Source organism: Octopus bimaculoides, chromosome 1 (genome assembly GCF_046866305.1).
Source record: "Octopus bimaculoides isolate indiv1 chromosome 1, ASM4686630v1, whole genome shotgun sequence".
NCBI classification, from domain to species: Eukaryota; Metazoa; Mollusca; class Cephalopoda; order Octopoda; family Octopodidae; genus Octopus; species Octopus bimaculoides.
In genome coordinates this window covers 12,484,360-12,496,859 of record NC_142928.1, presented here as the reverse complement: position 1 = coordinate 12,496,859, position 12,500 = coordinate 12,484,360, and positions in this window count along the sequence as shown.

Here is a 12,500-nt window from a genome sequence, read left to right as displayed (position 1 = left end):
ATGATTCTACGCTACGTTTCCGGTATATAAATCTTTATGTATATTTATTAACTACCCCCTTTTTCAACAGTGTGCATCACTCCTGTCAAAAACATTCAATATTATTATGAAATGGATCATAAATATGTATGGCCTTCGTATTCCGTGTTTTAATTTTGGTAAATATTCGTGCACAGATGCATCTGTCTTACAAAGTACTTTTAAACGCCAACATTTTGTTTACATATGGAGAAAAAGTATGCTTCTATCCCTGGTGGATAACTATCAAATTATGAGTGTTCCTTTATGAAATGTATGCCTTCAGTTCTTTAATGAAATCAAAATTTAAGTTCAGTATAAATGACTTTCATAAAGCTCTTTTTTATAGAAGTTACAGGACAGAATTTAGTAGACTCGGTTGTACACTGAAATATTTAGTTACAAGTTTACATTGTGAAGTCATATGTCATCAAGGTCAACTCCGTTTAAATGATCCGATGTGGATTGAGTATTTACCAGATAAATTTTGAAGAACGAGCTCATGCCTCAATATCTCAAACATGTGATGTAACCATGAAATTAATTTTCGAAAAATTACATGTTTCTACATATTTATAATGTTCTCAGCTCCACTTCATAATTTTCATAGAATTCACCTGATAGCTGAGTTCCATTCACTCCACTGTTACTACGTTAAGTCATTACATTTCTTTCAACATGTAATGAAGCTGAAATTGTATTAATAATAATAATAATGCCCGGATGCAGTACCAGGCAGTGGCTCTCATGGCTTCTGACCGTAATTGATTGGAAGTGTTATCATGTACATTGTTTTGTCTTGGTATAAAAGATGGGCTACAGCAAATATTCTGCTCAATACCACAAATTTGCTTGTCGGTTGTTTGACCTGAACCAGTTGAGCATGTCCCTTGGTGGCTGATGATATGTGCATCTCTGATCATGAGCAGAAGTAGTGGGGGAGCATCATGGCCATGTATTGAGAGGAATTCTTTGGGGTTTGAATAATTCAACTTTGGAAACATGGGTGTTTTGCTCAACATCCTTAAAGAAACATGATTCAGGGACCTTTTGAGCGGGATGGGCTACTCGACCTGAAGAAAATTCTAACTGGGCCCCATCTGCGAGTTCATGCGCTGTTTATCTTGATATGAGATCACCATGTTGCGCACATATGGTTGTGATGCATGTACCTGATGTACCCTTATCAGACGGGTAGTCGTGGTGGGTATACTGGGCTTCGTATATTTTACCCCAGTGTCACTTTGATGGCATGCACTGCTCTCTCACTCAATAATAATGATAATGATAATAATGATGATGATAATAAAAATAACAATAAAAGAGGGACTCATGAAAACCAAAGCCATCCAGATTAGAAGAGGAATATTCCAGGGAGACACGCTCTCCCTCCACTCCTGTTCTGCTTGGCACTAACACCTTTATCTGACATGCTACATAGAACTGGATGTGGATACAAATGTTACGGCAAAACAATCATCCACCTTTTATATATGGATGACCTAAAACTAAACGCTAGAAAGGTTAAATAAAGAATACTATAGACGAGTTCCATCAATACTGAAAACAACGCTCAACGCTAAATATAAGATAATAGGTATTAACACTTTAGCCGTCCCAGTTATAAGTTACAGCTATAATATCCTTCTCTGGACACTAAAGGAACTAACCAAAATAGACAGGAAAACAAGAAAAATAATGACAGGATCTAGGATGCACCACCCAAAATCTGACGTAGAAAGGGTATATAAGGAGAAGGAGAAGAAGAAAAAGAAGAAGAAGAGGAAGAAGAAGAGGAAGGAGAAGAAGGAGGAGGAGGAGGAGGAGAAGAAGAAGAAGAAGAAGGAGGAGAAGAAGAAGAAGAAGAAGAAGAAGAAGAAGGAGGAGGAGGAGGAGGTGGAGGAGGTGGAGGAGGTGGAGGAGGTGGAGGAGGTGGAGGAGGAGGTGGGGGCGGGATGAGAAGAAGAAGGAGAAGAAGAAGAAGAAGAAGAAGAAGAAGAAGAAGAAGAAAAAGAAGGAGGAGAAGATGAAGGAGAAGAAGAAGAAGAAGAAGTAGAAGAAGAAGAAGAAGAAGAAGAAGAAGAAGAAGAAGAAGAAGAAGAAGAAGAAGAAGAAGAAGAGAAGAAACAAAAGCTATAAAACGAATGAAATCTAAACTAAAACTAGAACAGCAACGGACCATGATAAAATGATGGCAAGAAAAGCCCCTTCATGGCAAATACTGGGCTAAAATAAATGTATAGGAAATAGAGAAAAATCCCAGCAATGGTTGAGAAGCTCAGGACTCAAAGCAGAGACTGAAGGATTTTTAATTGCTGCACAAAACAAAAGCCTCCCCATCAGAAATTACCAAAAATATATAACGAAAAGAAACATAACAAGTAACTGCAGTAACTGCCTGGAGTAGCCTTTCCTGATGAGTAGACTGTAGAAACGAAAGTGAAGCTGGACCATTAAGGGAAGGCATCTCGCTCGACAGTGGTTCAGTAAAATTGCAGACTGACCAAAACTGCTATCCTTATACAGCATCAAGAGTTAATAGTGTAAGGAGGAGGAAGAAAGCCAGCGAAGAAAACAGGATATTGATGCACTACTAGTAAGAAAGTGAACCTAAAAGAGGCTATAGAAAACGGATGTTAAGATTTTCGTTAGGCAAGCGTATGTGAATGAGCAGAGGTTAGCTGATCCAGCTAATACTATTAGAAGAACAAATTAGATGACAGAATTGGAGGTAGAAGAGATCACAAGAGAACTGGGAAAGAAATACCATGTTGTAGAAAACACAAATAACAATAAAGGAGATACGGCTCAAACCAAAGAAGAAACTAAAGGGGAAAAAATAATAATAGCACTACCAGTAAGGAAGGGACAACTGGCACCTGCGAGTTAAGGGATTAAAGTGGAGATGGGAAGATTACTGTTGAGTTGCAGGAAGTAATGAGTAAAGCATTAAGAAGAATGTTGCCAGCAATGAAAGGTGCCACCAGTAGGAAACTGGTAGTTATGACCAGGAAGGTAGATTCTGTTATCAGGAGGAGAAATACTAAAGATATAGGAGACACTAATTTATTGATCAATGCAGGAGGAGTAGTAGTCACCAGAGGATTAGATATCTTACAGGGAAAGATTTAAAAATAACAAATGTGGAAAAGGAGTCTACAAAATTAAGTGAAGACTTTAAGACAAGATTTGAAAGAATAGATGCCTGGAAACTGAACTAATTAGGGAACATAAGATGGAAATATTCCCTTGAGAAAAGATAGTTAGTCAAAGAGAAAGTATTTCGGACAGTAATACAAGAATTGAAACAGAATATCATATCTTGCAATATCTCCAGCTATCAGAAAAAAATAGATCAGGATCGATAGAATAGATTATATGAGACAGACTACAGGAGATTTTATAACCAAATACATAGTGGAGAACGAAGTACTCAATGCAGAAAGAGATACGAGGTTTTGGAGTAATATTTGGAATAAGCCAGTCAAACATAATGGAGATGCTGTATGGTTGAAGAACGTGAGGGAAAAAATAATGAGTGAGAAGCAGCCAGATATAAGATTAATTAGGTCATTAATGAGTAGCGTCTAAGGATAAATGCTGAACTGGATGGGACCCAGGACAAGACTTAGTTTAAAATTACTGGCTAAATAAAATTTAGTAGTTTCCATGAGAGGCTGTTCAGTAAAGCAGACAACAGAAGAGAACTAATTAGCTGTAGTATGAAGAAATGGAAAGTAGATCTATACTCAGGTGACACAGTCTGGCAAAATTTATATCAAAAGAGAAATTATCAGAGGACTCGTTTTCCCCTTTAATATATGTTTTATGCATGATGGCAAGACATTAAAATCAATGAAATGATGAGAGTTATAAGTATCTAAGCGTATTAGTATCTGACAGGGAACTAACTACAGAAATGAAAACGAAAATTGAGATGGAGTACATCAGAAATTTGAGAAAGCTGGTGAAGTCAAAGCTAAATGGTCCGAATCTAGTGAAGGCTGTATATATTTGAGCAGTGTCAATACTTGGATACTCAGCAACTGTTATAGTTGGAAACAACTGAATTAGCAAAGCCAGACTGAAGAGGTATGAAGGAATTCAGTATAAACGGACGACTCCACCCAAGTGCAGGAGTAGCAAGATTATAGCTACCTATAAACGAAGGTGGAAGAGGCTGAATATCAATAGAAGACTGTGTTGCGTTAGGTCGAGTAGATAAAGACACCTATGTTGAAATAGTGAAGAAGGTTTATTAAAAGCTGCTAGAGTCACAGCAAGACATAGGTAAAGCCAAATAGCCAAACTAACTTAAAAGCCAGAATAAAGAACAAATGTTATCTGACTGACAGCAGAAGGCGTTGCATGGTAGATTCTCAAGGATATTTGCAGCAAATAGTAGTAGTGAGATAAGGTTATGAAATGAAATCTGAAGAGGGAGATAGAAAGTGTGTTAGTCGCTCCACAAGATCAAGCATTAAGGACAGTTTATATAAAAGCCAAAATAGACAAACCTAGGAGATTCCCAATGTAGATTTTTCAAATCAAATGAGGAAAGCGTTACTCATATAGTAAGTGAAGGTAGCACGCTGGCACAGAAAGAATACAAGACAATCTAGGGAGACTAATCCACTAGGATCTATGCAGAGAACCTTGAGTTGAATATACTGATAAATGGTACGAAGATGAACATCGTAAATCTCTAAAAAGTAAGAAATATATGATATTGTGGGCCATCAACATTCAGACTGACAGAGTAAATAAAGCTAGAATGCCTGATTTGGTAGTAACTGATAAAAAGAATACAAAGTGCCAGGTAATTGACTTTATACTACCAAATGTTGAGAACATTAATATGAGAAGAATAGGAAAATAGTAAAGTACCAGGACCTAGCTAATGAACCATAGAGTCTATGGAAATTGCGGATAGAATGCATCCCAGTAGTTATATGTGCATTGGAAACTATCGCAATGGTCTGAACAGATGGATAGAGGAAATAGGTATAAAATCAAGACCTCCAGAAAACAGTGTTGTTAAGAACAGCTAGGATACTAAGGAAGGTTTTTGGCATCTAAGAGTACTTTCTGTAGCCCGATGTCAGGATTTTCCTTTTGCAATAGTCTCACCTGTTGAGTGTAAAGGAAAAAAATAATGAACTAACCAAATTAGGCAGACAAACAGGAAAACATATTGTTACTATCATTACTTTATTTACCTTACTTCTTGGTAGAACTGAAGTGGTTAGCGAGCTACCGGTAAGCCTAGATATCTGCAAGCTTTCAATAATCTTTTAAATGATACTCTGTTCCTAATTGGTAAACATTTTATGAATGTTTGCAGGAGATTCCATTCCAATCTTCTTCAACTATTTGTCCCTATCTCTAATATGCCCTCATGCTCCATTTACTGCTGTTACAACGTTTACAGTTTCCATATTCCAAATTCTCGCAAACTCAAATTTTAAGGGAGTGCATATTTTTGTCCGGCTGAGAAAACAGTAAGCAACGTTTTGAAGCATAAAAGTTAAATTTCATCGATGCAGAAAGATTATTCGCCGGAGTAAGGACCAATACATTCAATACATTTTTGCCAACGAGTTACAATTTTGTTGATTCCGGTAAAATTAACATATAAGGTTCAGTAACTGATGAACTCTTTGAACGCACTTTCAGCATCGGTTTGATTTTTGAACTCCTTCTCTAGCAGGAAACCATCAAGGTGCTTGAAAGAGTGAAAGTCGGTTGGAGAAAGGTTTGGGGAATAAGCTGGGTGGGGAGGAGCATCTTAGACAAGTTCCCTCAACTCCTGGAGCGTCATTCTTGAAACGGGTGGTCGAGCATTGTCATGAACATCAATTGGCCCTCTAGTGTGGACGGAGGAGTAGCAGCATTTCGTTCATTTCGGAAATTTCATGGGAATATGCTTCTTCTGTAATGGTTTTACCCAAGGTTTAAGAAGTTATAGTGGGTGGGTCTAGCAGTACACCACCTAACAGTCAGCATAATCTTCTCTTTAAAGAGCTCAAGTTTAGCGAAGGATCTCAGTGCTTCATTTTCGTCGAACCACTGTGAAGACCGTTTTTCACTATTGCACAATATCCACTTTTCATCGCAAGTTACTATACGGTCGTGAAATGGATCGGTCTGCTTTATATCTGTGCATTTTCTGATTTTCAATGAAATCGTGTGGCAATCATTTGGCCAGATTGTTTTAATTTCCCGATCGCATACAAATGGTTGCAGGCAGATTTCTGGCTAATTTGAAGTTACTTTACCAGTTCTCGAGTGGGTTTACGTGGATCCTTCTCAATGGCGGTCTTTAATTGACCGTCATCGAAGACAGATAGGCGTCCACTACGCTCAGCATCGCCAACATTCAGGTCTCCACTGTGAAATCGTTTAAACCATTTTCGAGCTGGCCACTCACTGTTCATTTCCTCACCAAACGTTTCAACTCCTTTACCTACTTTTTTGAAGTTGTATAGCAAAATTGCTCGAATATCGCGACTTAACAGGTCTATTCCAGATGAAAGTAACAACGGTGAAAAAAAATATCAATGTCAATTTATTGATGCATTTCGGCAAGTCCATGTATATATTATCAGACAATTTCAAAACATTTTTTTCTTCTAATCCAAACTGCAAAACCCGGTACAAATTTGTCATGGTTCACAAACTGAACCTGATAGTTGTTCCTCTTCTTTCTTCACAATTCAAACAGACATGATGGATCAATCACTAAGTAAATTCGCTTTTACCTGCCTAATTTTAGATATTTCTTATCATTTTCTATCGTCTTATCCGTTCGAATTGGAAAATCCTATAAAATCTTGCATTTTCCCAACTCAAGTTCTCTTTCTATCCGTTGAATATATCAAGTACTTTCAGCTTCAGCCTGTAATCACCCATTTCAGACAACGTATTCAGAGCAAAAGTTTCTAAAGTACGTTTTTTATAATCTCATTGAGCCAACTTCGATCATTCTGTGAGAATGTATGCCATTGCTTCATCCCAAATTCTGCATACACTGCATTTTACTGACACGTTTCCCCCCACACACACATTTTCTCGTGTTGTTTCTTTTCAAAACCTTTCGCTTGAGTTGCTACAATAAGGATCTTTGTTCCTTCTTTGAAATTACAAATATTTAACATACATTCTCACTGGCTTTACAAAACTGACTAGCAATGGTTTTTCATCAATCTATTTAATATACCCTCTCTCCATATCTATCTATCTATCTATCTATCTATCTACCTACCTACCTATCTATCTCTTCCATTTTCATTCTTGTCCTTTTCTCCTATCCCACATTTGTTCACTTTTTTCTCTATTCATTGCCTTCAATAATTTCTCTGCGCTGTTCTGCAAATATTCCAGTAGGCTTTTTCTTTCCAGATGTACACGCGCTTCCGCAACAGTTAAACTCTCCTCCATTCTGGTTTATTTCTAAGCAGAACCGGTTAATAGGCATTATTATTATTATTGTAGTAGTTGTTGTAGTTGATGTTGTTGGTAGTGTTGTCGATGATGATGTTGATTTTGTTTTTATTGTTGCTTTAATCTACAGAGCGGAGGGATTAAACTTATCTCATCTAATAGATTACAATATGTAAGTCTTATTCTGTGTTCCTCTGTTATTTTCGCATATCTTTTATACAATATATTGCAAAATTATCACATTAAATATATTTAATTAATATTATATTGCAGCTGCTTACAATGCATCTATGAATTTACTTAACAGATCGAATGAATTGCTGTTTGCTACTTTTACATCTAAATTATCAATCTTGTCAATCCTTCATATACGTCCTTTCTAAATACCTTGCACTGGGTAGTTTTGCCTTTTTACATTGTCTTTCTTTACATAATTGCCATAACTTCAAAATATATGCTCACAAACACAAGAGCATATTTCAGATTTGTTACGTTGATGATGTTAAACATATTGTATTTTCATTTTCATTATTTTGATAAATACAATTATATTTCTTATTGCGATTTTGGCTGCCTCTCAACATTTTTACACTAACTGCATTTATATGTTTTGCAATTCCATTCGCACTCTTTTACTCTTCTTAGATTTGCATACAACTATAGCACAAGTTAAAACTGTCAACATGCTCACACTTCGTACAGCGTCGTGGTTATTTTCGATCTCAATTTTTTAACATCTCTAACGATATTATTCTTCTATTTTTCGTATTTCGTCTTGTTTCTTTTTTGCAATTTTCACTTCAATTCGCCTACTGTTGCAATGTTACCTATATATATATATATATATATATATATATATATATATATATATATATATATATATATATATATATATATATATATATATATATATATATATTATGTATGTATGTATGTATGTATATATATTTATACATATATATATGTGTGTGTGTGTGTATATATATATATATATATATATGTGTGTGTGTGTGTGTGTGTGTGTGTGTGTGTGTGTGTGTATGCATGTAAATATATAGAATATATAATTTTAAGATTCACAGATCCAGGTGTGGGGAGTTAGTAAGCTTCGCGCTGTCCGTCAAATATATAAAAAAACAACTTTCAAGGACAATAATAGTTTAATGGCGTATACAGTTCGATGGGCTGAAAGAAGTTATTTCATAGTCCACGGTTAGCATCTAGGTTTGCTGTGAATTCAAATAAAAATCCAAGTTGAGAAAATGGAGTAGATAGTCTTGATTTTCCCTATTCCATTCCCAAACTTATATATATATATATATATATATATATATATATATATATAACCCCTAAGCCTATATGTACCACAACCTACCAATGCAGAAACCAACATGCACTTGCAAAACCCTATCTTCTTCCAGGTAAACCCAATTCCCAATCGGATTAAACGAACTTGAACCCGCCTATAACGTCCACAATTGAATACCGAAACTCTCTTCAAATACCAATCCGAATATTAAATGCTGTGATTATGCTAAACTACTGCATAATCTAATATTGTCCAGCCCAATTCCTCCTTCCTCTCTGTCCCCTATAGTTTATTTCATCTTATTTTATTTATTTCTCTTCTTTCTACCCCTCTTCTAATACTAATTTTTCCCCACATTTCTATAGCCCTCACATACTGTGCTTTCCTCACATTCTGATTGAATTCTTTTTGCGTAAAAATGTACCGCCTTGCGACAACGTAGCCTTTAATCTTATCTAAATATCCTTGGCCTTAGAGTATGTAACACATGGAGCCCAGTTTTTTCCAACTCCATTTCGTAACTCTTTATATATATATTGTGGATATATAATACTATATATGACGCATATTGTTTAGGATGTTACATTATAAAATACATTACACATGATCGCAACAGAAAATTATATAGTTTTTTTTTTCCTAGTGGAAACCTTCATTAGAAAAATATATTATAAATGTGTTGTTAACAAACTGAGTTCTTTATGATATAGTGATTAACTCTAACGTCTTCTAACAGCTCCACTTCATATATACTTGCGGACGTAGTCAGTAGAACTGTATAAACAAACATGTACAGGAATATTTAAACGTTTGGCTTTATCTTAGTTCGAATAAATTATCTGAAAAATATGTAATTCTCTAGGAAACAAAAAATCTTTAATATATTTGGTTGTGTTGGTACGAAGTTTGTAGCATGTGACTTGTTCGAATATAATATATACGTAGAGTCTTTGCATTATGTAATCTGTATAAGAACGTTTTTATGTTTTCAACATAGAATTGAAACTACTGTTTTGTCTCGAGGCAAAATATATCATCTAGGGATACAAAAAAGTAAAATCTCTTGCGTGTTGTGCTAAAATAATTTTAAAATAAAAACCTTCGAAAAAGTAAAAATATGCTGCCGAATATTTTGTTTGGTAAAAGAAAGCATTAAACTGAAAAAGAAACAATGGAAATTAGTATGTATTTTAGTCAGGAGGCCTTGCGGCCTTTCAGGAAAATGCGTTGCATAGAATCTAGTTCATCTCACTAGGCATTTATGCAAATGCGTAGGCTAAGTTTTTTGCTTGTTTTTTTTTTTCCAGTTGCCTTTTCTGTATTAATCATTGAATATACATTTATTTATTAGATACTGTATATAATATATAAATGATGATTTACTCAGACATGCGATGAAAATAATAATAACGTGATGATGGATATCTACACGAACGTCGAGATGTTCTACTGGTTTAATAGATCAGAAGAAAACATCATGATATTATTGAGCATGTGAGAAAGAAAATGCTTCGAAGTATGTGGTATATGGATTATGTCACAGCCTTATGCATTATTTTAATTAAAAATGTGTGAGAGTGTGCCTTTGTGTGTATGTGTGTTTGTGTATTTGTCTGATATCGTATATGTCTATATCTATATATGTAAATATTTGTTTGTATAGATTGATACATCAGTTGTTATCGTAAAGACGACAAAAAAACTAAAGGAGAAATATATTAATCAATGTTTATCTGTGAAGGAGTCATCAAATTCGATACTGTGGACATTTCTTAAGAAATATATTTATATTTTCTTTCTTATCAACTATAGACTACAATGTTTGGAATTATGTAGAGAACAGACTGACTGGAAACCTGTAACAGAGCCGGTAGAAATGGCGCATGGAAAAAATTAGAAATGGTGCCTTAAACACATATCCACAACTATTTCTATGCACGCCTGATACGCCATTAAAACTGAGGCTGCAGCTAGTATCGGCCTTTGTATGTTTACTTGATTTACATTGCTCACAAGTACGCTTTGGAATTGTACTTCGTTCTTTGCGAAGATCAGTAGGAGATTACATTTCTTTCGATAATTAAGCCTCAGTTTTACATTGTGTGTGACTATAGAAGAAATATTAGTAAAAGATAAAGAAAAAGAACAAAATAGAAAAACAAAGTAGATGTGAATTGAATGAACATATATGAACGGAACTCATAATTATAATAAGTACACCGGAAGATGCATTGTTTCCGAGGTCGATGCACACACAATATTAGATACGATCTTAATAGATACCATTATGGAAAATACAACTGTATGGTAAAATATTTAAATAACATGTCTGCGATACGGAAAAATTTCGCAGGTAATAAAACCAAATAATTCTACAGAAGGAAATATATATTTTATAAAAAGAATATAGGTAAAATTTGCAATGAAAGAAGCGTTTGATGGACTTGTTTAAGCGTTGACTAAATTACAGTAGAAATTTTCCGGTAGGAAGTCAATTGTTAGTATACGAAAGACATACGGAAATATACTGCATTGCACTTCGTAAAGCAAACATTACGAGAAGCTCTAAAGAATTATCGTGCTGTTTATAAAATGAAATGGCAATCCAAACGCCTATTCTGAGAGTTTACTCTGTTTCCCGTTACTTTAGTAGAACCCAACAACGTATTTGAAATTACTCGCTTAGCGTAAATCTTGTCGATGTTTCGTGATCTTGCTAAAGAATTAAAGCTTGCATTTAAAAACTCATTCATATAGTGAACAAAACAAAACGGAAAATTGCTTAGTAACATGCAAATGGAAAATATTGACTTGAAGACACAGTGATTGTTGAAAAGGGAATATTAAGAGCATTCATCGTATCCAAATACTTTTATTATAATACAGCTCAAGCAATCTTTGCTGTGTGAATTAGTTTTCAAATCCAGGAAAATTTGCCCAAACAGGCATCCAATCACGAAACTGGTTAAGCTTGACGTTTAACCTATTCAAATTGGAAGAATTTCTCGCTATACTCAATTTGTATTTAGCTACAAATGTATATTACAACTATAAACATTATAAGCTTGAGGAGAAGGTTGCGAGCTAGCAAAATTTTTACCACGCCGGACGAAATATTTCATCCGTCTTGAAGTTTCGATTTTATACTTCGTCCAGATCGACTTTGTCTTTTATTCTATCTGCTTTGATAAAAATAAGTACCAGCCGAGTAATGGGATCGATGTAATCGATTAACCCCTCCACTTAAATTTACTGGTTTTGTGCCAAAATAGTACGAAATGTAAGCGGCAGTAAATTTAGAAATTACAAAATTTGTACAAAAGTATGGAAAATTTTCATCGTTTAATGTACTGAAAAGACTAGTAGAAAAACATGTCATATGTAATTGAAAATGTCTTTATTTTAATCATAAGGCTTAAATTACATCCAGTTAAGCAATACAATCTCGGCAAAGCTTTGCGTACATCAGCAAATTTTCTATTTGTTGCCAAATAAACGAACTGCAGTCCTTAGTGATTAAGGAAGATGAAGTGGAACGACGCAGAGACGATGACATTATTTATGGCCCGTAAGTATTTTCAAACACATTGTGTATAACAGAAATTTCGTTTCTAAGGCAGATACCCCACGTGGAAATCTTTTTCTAATGGCGTGTACACAAACATGTTAAATATAATTATACACGTTTGAATACTAATTGCCGTGCTTCATGGACCTCTACGTAGTATTA